This window comes from Narcine bancroftii, chromosome 1, assembly GCF_036971445.1.
Source record: "Narcine bancroftii isolate sNarBan1 chromosome 1, sNarBan1.hap1, whole genome shotgun sequence".
In the NCBI taxonomy this organism is placed as follows: domain Eukaryota; kingdom Metazoa; phylum Chordata; class Chondrichthyes; order Torpediniformes; family Narcinidae; genus Narcine; species Narcine bancroftii.
This window is the reverse complement of record NC_091469.1, coordinates 313,699,223-313,711,772: the sequence shown is the minus strand read 5'-3', so window position 1 is coordinate 313,711,772 and position 12,550 is coordinate 313,699,223.

Here is a 12,550-nt window from a genome sequence, read left to right as displayed (position 1 = left end):
TTATCAGAGGAGGGGAATCAGATATGGGGAAACATGCGGGGCATCAGAGGCGGGGAAACAGAGGCGGGGAATCAGATATGGGGAATCAGAGGTGGGGAATCAGAGGCAGGGAATCAGATGTGCGGAATCAGAGATGGGGTATCAGAGGCATGGAATCAGAATCAGAAGCGGAGAATCAGAGGCCGGGAATCAGAGGCCGGGAATCAGATGCCGGGAATAAGAGGCCGGGAATCAGAGGTGGGGAATCTGAGTCCGGGAATCAGAAATGGGGAATCAGAGGCGGGGAATGAGATATGGGGAATCAGAGGCGGGGAATCAGAGGCGGGGAAACAGAGGCGGGGAATCAGATATGGGGAATCAGAGGTGGCGAATCAAAGGTTGTGAATCAGAGATGGGGAATCAGAGGCGGGGAATCAGAGGCAGGGAAACAAACACGGGGAATCAGAGGCGGGGAATCAGAGCTGGGGAATCAGAGTCGGGGAATCAGAGTTGGGGAATCAGAGGCGTGGAATCAGATATGGGGAAACAGAGGCGGGGAATCAGAGGCGGGGAAACAGAGGCGGGGAATCAGATATGGGGAATCAGAGGTGGGGAATCAGAGGTTGGGAGTCAGAGGCAGGGAATCGGAGGCGGGGAATCAGAGGCGGGGAATCAGAGTCAGGGAATCAGATGTGCAGGATCAGAGAAGGGGAATCAGAGGCAGGGAATCAGAGGCGGGGAATCAGAGGCGGGGAATCAGAGGCCGGGAATCAGAGGCCGGGAATCAGAGGCCGGGAATGAGAGGCCGGGAATCAGAGGCTGGAAATCAGAGGCCGGGAATCAGAGGTGGGGAATAAGAGGCACGGAATCAGATGTGCGGTATCAGAGATGGGGAATCACAGGCAGGGAATCAGAGGCGGGGAATCAGAGGCGCGGTATCAGAGGCAGGGAATCGGATGTGCGGAATCAGAGATGGGGAATCAGAGGTGGGGAATCAGAGTCCGGGAATCAGAGATGGGGAATTAGAGGCGGGGAATCAGAGGCGGGGAAACATAGGTGGGGAATCAGATATGGGGAATCAGAGGTGGGGAATCAGAGGCGCTGTATCAGAGATGGTGAATCAGAGGCGGGGAATCAGAGGCAGGAAATCAGACATGGGGAATGAGAGGCTGGGAATCAGACACGGGGAATCAGAGGTGGGGAATCAGAGCTGGGGAATCAGAGGTGGGTAATCAGAGGTGGGGTATCAGAGTTGGGGAATCAGAGGCGGGGAATCAGATATGGGGAAACAGAGGCGGGGAATCAGAGGAAGGGAAACATAGGCGGGGAATCAGATATGGGGAATCAGAGGAGGGGAATCAGAGGTTGGGAATCAGAGGCAGGGACTCAGAGGTTGGGATTCAGATGCAGGGAATCAGATGCGGGGAATAAGAGGTGGGGATTCAGAGGCGAGAAATCAGAGGCAGGGAATCAGAGTTGGGGAATCAGAGGCAGGGAATTAGATATGGGGAAACAGAGGTGGGGAATTAGAGGCGGGGAATCAGAGGCCGGGAATAAGAGGCCGGGAATCAGAGGTGGGTAATCAGAGTCCGGGAATCAGAGGCGGGGAATGAGATATGGGGAATTAGAGGCGGGGAATCAGAGGCGGGGAAACAGAGGCGGGGAATCAGATATGGGGAATCAGAGGTGGCGAATCAATGGCGGTGAATCAGAGATGGGGAATCAGAGGCGGGGAATCAGAGGCAGGGCATCAAACACGGGGAAAGAGAGACGGGGAATCATAGCTGGGGAATCAGAGGCGGGGAATCAGAGTTGGGGAATCAGAGGCGGTGAATCAGATATGGGGAAACAGAGGCGGGAAATCAGAGGCGGGGAAACAGAGGTGGGGAATCAGATATGGGGAATCAGAGGTGGGGAATCAGTGGTTGGGAATCAGAGGCAGGGAATCAGATATGGGGAATCAGAGGTGGGGAATCAGTGGTTGGGAATCAGATGTGCGGAATCAGATATGGGGAATCAGAGTCCGGGAATCAGAGATGGGGAATCAGAGGCGGGGAATGAGATATGGGGAATCAGAGGCGGGGAATCAGAGGCAGGGAATCAGATGTGTGGAATCAGAGATGGGGAATCAGAGTCCGGGAATCAGAGATGGGGAATCAGAGGCGGGGAATGAGATATGGGGAATCAGAGGTGGGGAATCAGAGGCGGGGAAACAGAGGCGGGGAATCAGATATGGGGAATCAGAGGTGGGGAATCAGATGTTACGAATCAGAGGCAGTGAATCAGAGGCGGGGAATCAGAGGCGGGGAATCAGAGGCAGGGAATCAGATGTGCGGAATCAGAGGCGGGGAATCAGAGGCGGGGAAACAGAGGCGGGGAATCAGATATGGGGAATCAGAGGTGGGGAATCAGAGGTTGGGAGTCAGAGGCAGGGAATCAGAGGCGGGGAATCAGAGGCGGTGAATCAGAGTCAGGGAATCAGATGTGCAGGATCAGAGAAGGGGAATCAGAGGCAGGGAATCAGAGGCGGGGAATCAGAGGCGGGGAATCAGAGGCCGGGAATCAGAGGCCGGGAATCAGAGGCCGGGAATGAGAGGCCGGGAATCAGAGGCTGGAAATCAGAGGCCGGGAATCAGAGGTGGGGAATAAGAGGCACGGAATCAGATGTGCGGTATCAGAGATGGGGAATCACAGGCAGGGAATCAGAGGCGGGGAATCAGAGGCGCGGAATCAGAGGCAGGGAATCGGATGTGCGGAATCAGAGATGGGGAATCAGAGGTGGGGAATCAGAGTCCGGGAATCAGAGATGGGGAATTAGAGGCGGGGAATCAGAGGCGGGGAAACATAGGTGGGGAATCAGATATGGGGAATCAGAGGTGGGGAATCAGAGGCGCTGAATCAGAGATGGTGAATCAGAGGCGGGGAATCAGAGGCAGGAAATCAGACATGGGGAATGAGAGGCTGGGAATCAGACACGGGGAATCAGAGGTGGGGAATCAGAGCTGGGGAATCAGAGGTGGGTAATCAGAGGTGGGGAATCAGAGTTGGGGAATCAGAGGCGGGGAATCAGATATGGGGAATCAGAGGAGGGGAATCAGAGGTTGGGAATCAGAGGCAGGGACTCAGAGGTTGGGATTCAGATGCAGGGAATCAGATGCGGGGAATAAGAGGTGGGGATTCAGAGGAGAGAAATCAGAGGCAGGGAATCAGAGTTGGGGAATCAGAGGCAGGGAATTAGATATGGGGAAACAGAGGCGGGGAATTAGAGGCGGGGAATCAGAGGCCGGGAATAAGAGGCCGGGAATCAGAGGTGGGTAATCAGAGTCCGGGAATCAGAGGTGGGGAATGAGATATGGGGAATTAGAGGCGGGGAATCAGAGGCGGGGAAACAGAGGCGGGGAATCAGATATGGGGAATCAGAGGTGGCGAATCAATGGCGGTGAATCAGAGATGGGGAATCAGAGGCGGGGAATCAGAGGCAGGGCATCAAACACGGGGAATGAGAGACGGGGAATCATAGCTGGGGAATCAGAGGCGGGGAATCTGAGTTGGGGTATCAGAGGCGGGGAATCAGATATGGGGAAACAGAGGCGGGGGATCAGAGGTGGGGAAACAGAGGCGGGGAATCAGATATGGGGAATCAGATGTGGGGAATCAGAGGCAGGGAATCAGAGGCGGGGAAACAGAGGCGGGGAATCAGATATGGGGAATCAGAGGTGGGGAATCAGATGTTACGAATCAGAGGCAGTGAATCAGAGGCGGGGAATCAGAGGCGGGGAATGAGAGGCAGGGAATCAGATGTGCGGAATCAGAGATGGGGAATCAGAGGCAGGGAATCAGAGGCGGGGAATCAGAGGCAGGGAATCAGAGGCCGGGAATCAGAGGCGGGGAATCAGATATGGGGAATCAGAGGTGGGGAATCAGAGGCAGGGTATAAGATGTTCGGAATCAGAGATGGGGAGTCAGAGGCAGAGAATCAGAATCAAAAGCGGGGAATAAGAGGCCGGGAATCAGAGGTGGGGAATCAGAGTCCGGGAATCAGAGATGGGGAATCAGAGGCGGGGAATGAGATATTGGGAATCAGAGGCGGGGAATCAAAGGCAGGGAAACAGAGGCGGGGAATCAGATATGGGGAATCAGAGGTTGGGAATCAGAGGCAGGGAATCAGAAGTGGGGAATCAGAGGCTGGGAATCAGATGCGGGGAATCAGAGGCGGGGAATCAGAGCTGGGGAATCAGAGGCGGGGAATCAGATTTGGGGAATCAGAGGCAGGGTATTAGATATGGGGAAACAGAGGAGGGGAATCAGAGGCGGGGAAACAGAGGCGTGGAATCAGATATGGGGAATCAGAGGTGGGGAATAAGTGGCAGGGAAGCAGAGGCGAAGTATCAGAGCTGGGGAATCAGAGGCGGGGAATCTGAGTTGGGTTATCAGAGGAGGGGAATCAGATATGGGGAAACATGCGGGGCATCAGAGGTGGGGAAACAGAGGCGGGGAATCAGATATGGGGAATCAGAGGAGGGGAATCAGAGGCAGGGAATCAGATGTGCGGAATCAGAGATGGGGTATCAGAGGCATGGAATCAGAATCAGAAGCGGAGAATCAGAGGCCGGGAATCAGAGGCCGGGAATCAGATGCCGGGAATAAGAGGCCGGGAATCAGAGGTGGGGAATCTGAGTCCGGAAATCAGAAATGGGGAATCAGAGGCGGGGAATGAGATATGGGGAATCAGAGGCGGGGAATCAGAGGCGGGGAAACAGAGGCGGGGAATCAGATATGGGGAATCAGAGGTGGCGAATCAAAGGTTGTGAATCAGAGATGGGGAATCAGAGGCAGGGAATCAGAGGCAGGGAAACAAACACGGGGAATCAGAGGCGGGGAATCAGAGCTGGGGAATCAGAGTCGGGGAATCAGAGTTGGGGAATCAGAGGCGTGGAATCAGATATGGGGAAACAGAGGCGGGGAATCAGAGGCGGGGAAACAGAGGCGGGGAATCAGATATGGGGAATCAGAGGTGGGGAATCAGAGGTTGGGAGTCAGAGGCAGGGAATCAGAGGCGGGGAATCAGAGGCGGGGAATCAGAGGCAGGGAATCAGATGTGCAGGATCAGAGAAGGGGAATCACAGGCAGGGAATCAGAGGCGGGGAATCAGAGGCGGGGAATCAGAGGCCGGGAATCAGAGGCCGGGAATCAGAGGCCGGGAATCAGAGGCCGGGAATCAGAGGCTGGAAATCAGAGGCCGGGAATCAGAGGTGGGGAATAAGAGGCACGGAATCAGATGTGCGGTATCAGAGATGGGGAATCACAGGCAGGGAATCAGAGGCGGGGAATCAGAGGCGCGGAATCAGAGGCAGGGAATCGGATGTGCGGAATCAGAGATGGGGAATCAGAGGTGGGGAATCAGAGTCCGGGAATCAGAGATGGGGAATTAGAGGCGGGGAATCAGAGGCGGGGAAACATAGGTGGGGAATCAGATATGGGGAATCAGAGGTGGGGAATCAGAGGCGCTGAATCAGAGATGGTGAATCAGAGGCGGGGAATCAGAGGCAGGAAATCAGACATGGGGAATGAGAGGCTGGGAATCAGACACGGGGAATCAGAGGTGGGGAATCAGAGCTGGGGAATCAGAGGTGGGGAATCAGAGGTGGGGAATCAGAGTTGGGGAATCAGAGGCGGGGAATCAGATATGGGGAAACAGAGGCGGGGAATCAGAGGAAGGGAAACAGAGGCGGGGAATCAGATATGGGGAATCAGAGGAGGGGAATCAGAGGTTGGGAATCAGAGGCAGGGACTCAGAGGTTGGGATTCAGATGCAGGGAATCAGATGCGGGGAATAAGAGGTGGGGATTCAGAGGCGAGAAATCAGAGGCAGGGAATCAGAGTTGGGGAATCAGAGGCAGGGAATTAGATATGGGGAAACAGAGGCGGGTAATCAGAGGCGGGGAATCAGAGGCGGGGAATCAGAGGCAGAGAATCAGATGTGCGGAATCAGAGATGGGGAATCAGAGTCCGGGAATCAGAGATGGGGAATACGAGGCGGGGAATGAGATATGGGGAATCAGAGGCGGGGAATCAGAGGCGGGGAAACAGATGCGGTGAATCAGATATGGGGAATCAGAGGTGGCGAATCAAAGGCGCTGTATCAGAGATGGGGAATCAGAGGCGGGGAATCAGAGGCAGGGAATCAAACACGGGGAATCAGAGGCGGGGAATCAGAGTTGGGGAATCAGAGGCGGGGAATCAGAGGCGGGGAAACAGAGGCGGGGAATCAGATATGGGGAATCAGAGGTGGGGAATCAGATGTTACGAATCAGAGGCAGTGAATCAGAGGCGGGGAATCAGAGGCGGGGAATGAGAGGCAGGGAATCAGATGTGCGGAATCAGAGATGGGGAATCAGAGGCAGTGAATCAGAGGCGGGGAATCAGAGGCAGGGAATCAGAGGCCGGGAATCAGAGGCGGGGAATCAGATATGGGGAATCAGAGGTGGGGAATCAGAGGCAGGGTATCAGATGTGCGGAATCAGAGATGGGGAGTCAGAGGCAGAGAATCAGAATCAGAAGCGGGGAATAAGAGGCCGGGAATCAGAGGTGGGGAATCAGAGTCCGGGAATCAGAGATGGGGAATCAGAGGCGGGGAATGAGATATTGGGAATCAGAGGCGGGGAATCAGAGGCAGGGAAACAGAGGCGGGGAATCAGATATGGGGAATCAGAGGTTGGGAATCAGAGGCAGGGAATCAGAAGTGGGGAATCAGAGGCTGGGAATCAGATGCGGGGAATCAGAGGCGGGGAATCAGAGCTGGGGAATCAGAGGCGGGGAATCAGATTTGGGGAATCAGAGGCAGGGTATTAGATATGGGGAAACAGAGGAGGGGAAACAGAGGCGGGGAAACAGAGGCGTGGAATCAGATATGGGGAATCAGAGGTGGGGAATAAGTGGCAGGGAAGCAGAGGCGGGGTATCAGAGCTGGGGAATCAGAGGCGGGGAATCTGAGTTGGGTTATCAGAGGAGGGGAATCAGATATGGGGAAACATGCGGGGCATCAGAGGCGGGGAAACAGAGGCGGGGAATCAGATATGGGGAATCAGAGGTGGGGAATCAGAGGCAGGGAATCAGATGTGCGGAATCAGAGATGGGGTATCAGAGGCATGGAATCAGAATCAGAAGCGGAGAATCAGAGGCCGGGAATCAGAGGCCGGGAATCAGATGCCGGGAATAAGAGGCCGGGAATCAGAGGTGGGGAATCTGAGTCCGGGAATCAGAAATGGGGAATCAGAGGCGGGGAATGAGATATGGGGAATCAGAGGCGGGGAATCAGAGGCGGGGAAACAGAGGCGGGGAATCAGATATGGGGAATCAGAGGTGGCGAATCAAAGGTTGTGAATCAGAGATGGGGAATCAGAGGCGGGGAATCAGAGGCAGGGAAACAAACACGGGGAATCAGAGGCGGGGAATCAGAGCTGGGGAATCAGAGTCGGGGAATCAGAGTTGGGGAATCAGAGGCGTGGAATCAGATATGGGGAAACAGAGGCGGGGAATCAGAGGCGGGGAAACAGAGGCGGGGAATCAGATATGGGGAATCAGAGGTGGGGAATCAGAGGTTGGGAGTCAGAGGCAGGGAATCGGAGGCGGGGAATCAGAGGCGGGGAATCAGAGTCAGGGAATCAGATGTGCAGGATCAGAGAAGGGGAATCAGAGGCAGGGAATCAGAGGCGGGGAATCAGAGGCGGGGAATCAGAGGCCGGGAATCAGAGGCCGGGAATCAGAGGCCGGGAATGAGAGGCCGGGAATCAGAGGCTGGAAATCAGAGGCCGGGAATCAGAGGTGGGGAATAAGAGGCACGGAATCAGATGTGCGGTATCAGAGATGGGGAATCACAGGCAGGGAATCAGAGGCGGGGAATCAGAGGCGCGGAATCAGAGGCAGGGAATCGGATGTGCGGAATCAGAGATGGGGAATCAGAGGTGGGGAATCAGAGTCCGGGAATCAGAGATGGGGAATTAGAGGCGGGGAATCAGAGGCGGGGAAACATAGGTGGGGAATCAGATATGGGGAATCAGAGGTGGGGAATCAGAGGCGCTGTATCAGAGATGGTGAATCAGAGGCGGGGAATCAGAGGCAGGAAATCAGACATGGGGAATGAGAGGCTGGGAATCAGACACGGGGAATCAGAGGTGGGGAATCAGAGCTGGGGAATCAGAGGTGGGTAATCAGAGGTGGGGAATCAGAGTTGGGGAATCAGAGGCGGGGAATCAGATATGGGGAAACAGAGGCGGGGAATCAGAGGAAGGGAAACATAGGCGGGGAATCAGATATGGGGAATCAGAGGAGGGGAATCAGAGGTTGGGAATCAGAGGCAGGGACTCAGAGGTTGGGATTCAGATGCAGGGAATCAGATGCGGGGAATAAGAGGTGGGGATTCAGAGGCGAGAAATCAGAGGCAGGGAATCAGAGTTGGGGAATCAGAGGCAGGGAATTAGATATGGGGAAACAGAGGTGGGGAATTAGAGGCGGGGAATCAGAGGCCGGGAATAAGAGGCCGGGAATCAGAGGTGGGTAATCAGAGTCCGGGAATCAGAGGCGGGGAATGAGATATGGGGAATTAGAGGCGGGGAATCAGAGGCGGGGAAACAGAGGCGGGGAATCAGATATGGGGAATCAGAGGTGGCGAATCAATGGCGGTGAATCAGAGATGGGGAATCAGAGGCGGGGAATCAGAGGCAGGGCATCAAACACGGGGAAAGAGAGACGGGGAATCATAGCTGGGGAATCAGAGGCGGGGAATCAGAGTTGGGGAATCAGAGGCGGTGAATCAGATATGGGGAAACAGAGGCGGGAAATCAGAGGCGGGGAAACAGAGGTGGGGAATCAGATATGGGGAATCAGAGGTGGGGAATCAGTGGTTGGGAATCAGAGGCAGGGAATCAGATATGGGGAATCAGAGGTGGGGAATCAGTGGTTGGGAATCAGATGTGCGGAATCAGATATGGGGAATCAGAGTCCGGGAATCAGAGATGGGGAATCAGAGGTGGGGAATGAGATATGGGGAATCAGAGGCGGGGAATCAGAGGCAGGGAATCAGATGTGTGGAATCAGAGATGGGGAATCAGAGTCCGGGAATCAGAGATGGGGAATCAGAGGCGGGGAATGAGATATGGGGAATCAGAGGTGGGGAATCAGAGGCGGGGAAACAGAGGCGGGGAATCAGATATGGGGAATCAGAGGTGGGGAATCAGATGTTACGAATCAGAGGCAGTGAATCAGAGGCGGGGAATCAGAGGCGGGGAATCAGAGGCAGGGAATCAGATGTGCGGAATCAGAGATGGGGAATCAGAGGCAGGGAATCAGAGGCAGGGAATCAGAGGCAGGGAATCAGAGGCCGGGAATCAGAGGCGGGGAATCAGATATGGGGAATCAGAGGTGGGGAATCAGAGGCAGGGTATCAGATGTGCGGAATCAGAGATGGGGAGTCAGAGGCAGAGAATCAGAATCAGAAGCGGGGAATAAGAGGCCGGGAATCAGAGGTGGGGAATCAGAGTCCGGGAATCAGAGATGGGGAATCAGAGGCGGGGAATGAGATATTGGGAATCAGAGGCGGGGAGTCAGAGGCAGGGAAACAGAGGCGGGGAATCAGATATGGGGAATCAGAGGTTGGGAATCAGAGGCAGGGAATCAGAAGTGGGGAATCAGAGGCTGGGAATCAGATGCGGGGAATCAGAGGCGGGGAATCAGAGCTGGGGAATCAGAGGCGGGGAATCAGATTTGGGGAATCAGAGGCAGGGAATTAGATATGGGGAAACAGAGGAGGGGAATCAGAGGCGGGGAAACAGAGGCGTGGAATCAGATATGGGGAATCAGAGCTGGGGAATCAGAGGCGGGGAATCTGAGTTGGGTTATCAGAGGAGGGGAATCAGATATGGGGAAACATGCGGGGCATCAGAGGCGGGGAAACAGAGGCGGGGAATCAGATATGGGGAATCAGAGGTGGGGAATCAGAGGCAGGGAATCAGATGTGCGGAATCAGAGATGGGGTATCAGAGGCATGGAATCAGAATCAGAAGCGGAGAATCAGAGGCCGGGAATCAGAGGCCGGGAATCAGATGCCGGGAATAAGAGGCCGGGAATCAGAGGTGGGGAATCTGAGTCCGGGAATCAGAAATGGGGAATCAGAGGCGGGGAATGAGATATGGGGAATCAGAGGCGGGGAATCAGAGGCGGGGAAACAGAGGCGGGGAATCAGATATGGGGAATCAGAGGTGGCGAATCAAAGGTTGTGAATCAGAGATGGGGAATCAGAGGCGGGGAATCAGAGGCAGGGAAACAAACACGGGGAATCAGAGGCGGGGAATCAGAGCTGGGGAATCAGAGTCGGGGAATCAGAGTTGGGGAATCAGAGGCGTGGAATCAGATATGGGGAAACAGAGGCGGGGAATCAGAGGCGGGGAAACAGAGGCGGGGAATCAGATATGGGGAATCAGAGGTGGGGAATCAGAGGTTGGGAGTCAGAGGCAGGGAATCGGAGGCGGGGAATCAGAGGCGGGGAATCAGAGTCAGGGAATCAGATGTGCAGGATCAGAGAAGGGGAATCAGAGGCAGGGAATCAGAGGCGGGGAATCAGAGGCGGGGAATCAGAGGCCGGGAATCAGAGGCCGGGAATCAGAGGCCGGGAATGAGAGGCCGGGAATCAGAGGCTGGAAATCAGAGGCCGGGAATCAGAGGTGGGGAATAAGAGGCACGGAATCAGATGTGCGGTATCAGAGATGGGGAATCACAGGCAGGGAATCAGAGGCGGGGAATCAGAGGCGCGGAATCAGAGGCAGGGAATCGGATGTGCGGAATCAGAGATGGGGAATCAGAGGTGGGGAATCAGAGTCCGGGAATCAGAGATGGGGAATTAGAGGCGGGGAATCAGAGGCGGGGAAACATAGGTGGGGAATCAGATATGGGGAATCAGAGGTGGGGAATCAGAGGCGCTGTATCAGAGATGGTGAATCAGAGGCGGGGAATCAGAGGCAGGAAATCAGACATGGGGAATGAGAGGCTGGGAATCAGACACGGGGAATCAGAGGTGGGGAATCAGAGCTGGGGAATCAGAGGTGGGTAATCAGAGGTGGGGAATCAGAGTTGGGGAATCAGAGGCGGGGAATCAGATATGGGGAAACAGAGGCGGGGAATCAGAGGAAGGGAAACATAGGCGGGGAATCAGATATGGGGAATCAGAGGAGGGGAATCAGAGGTTGGGAATCAGAGGCAGGGACTCAGAGGTTGGGATTCAGATGCAGGGAATCAGATGCGGGGAATAAGAGGTGGGGATTCAGAGGCGAGAAATCAGAGGCAGGGAATCAGAGTTGGGGAATCAGAGGCAGGGAATTAGATATGGGGAAACAGAGGTGGGGAATTAGAGGCGGGGAATCAGAGGCCGGGAATAAGAGGCCGGGAATCAGAGGTGGGTAATCAGAGTCCGGGAATCAGAGGCGGGGAATGAGATATGGGGAATTAGAGGCGGGGAATCAGAGGCGGGGAAACAGAGGCGGGGAATCAGATATGGGGAATCAGAGGTGGCGAATCAATGGCGGTGAATCAGAGATGGGGAATCAGAGGCGGGGAATCAGAGGCAGGGCATCAAACACGGGGAAAGAGAGACGGGGAATCATAGCTGGGGAATCAGAGGCGGGGAATCAGAGTTGGGGAATCAGAGGCGGTGAATCAGATATGGGGAAACAGAGGCGGGAAATCAGAGGCGGGGAAACAGAGGTGGGGAATCAGATATGGGGAATCAGAGGTGGGGAATCAGTGGTTGGGAATCAGAGGCAGGGAATCAGATATGGGGAATCAGAGGTGGGGAATCAGTGGTTGGGAATCAGATGTGCGGAATCAGATATGGGGAATCAGAGTCCGGGAATCAGAGATGGGGAATCAGAGGTGGGGAATGAGATATGGGGAATCAGAGGCGGGGAATCAGAGGCAGGGAATCAGATGTGTGGAATCAGAGATGGGGAATCAGAGTCCGGGAATCAGAGATGGGGAATCAGAGGCGGGGAATGAGATATGGGGAATCAGAGGTGGGGAATCAGAGGCGGGGAAACAGAGGCGGGGAATCAGATATGGGGAATCAGAGGTGGGGAATCAGATGTTACGAATCAGAGGCAGTGAATCAGAGGCGGGGAATCAGAGGCGGGGAATCAGAGGCAGGGAATCAGATGTGCGGAATCAGAGATGGGGAATCAGAGGCAGGGAATCAGAGGCAGGGAATCAGAGGCAGGGAATCAGAGGCCGGGAATCAGAGGCGGGGAATCAGATATGGGGAATCAGAGGTGGGGAATCAGAGGCAGGGTATCAGATGTGCGGAATCAGAGATGGGGAGTCAGAGGCAGAGAATCAGAATCAGAAGCGGGGAATAAGAGGCCGGGAATCAGAGGTGGGGAATCAGAGTCCGGGAATCAGAGATGGGGAATCAGAGGCGGGGAATGAGATATTGGGAATCAGAGGCGGGGAGTCAGAGGCAGGGAAACAGAGGCGGGGAATCAGATATGGGGAATCAGAGGTTGGGAATCAGAGGCAGGGAATCAGA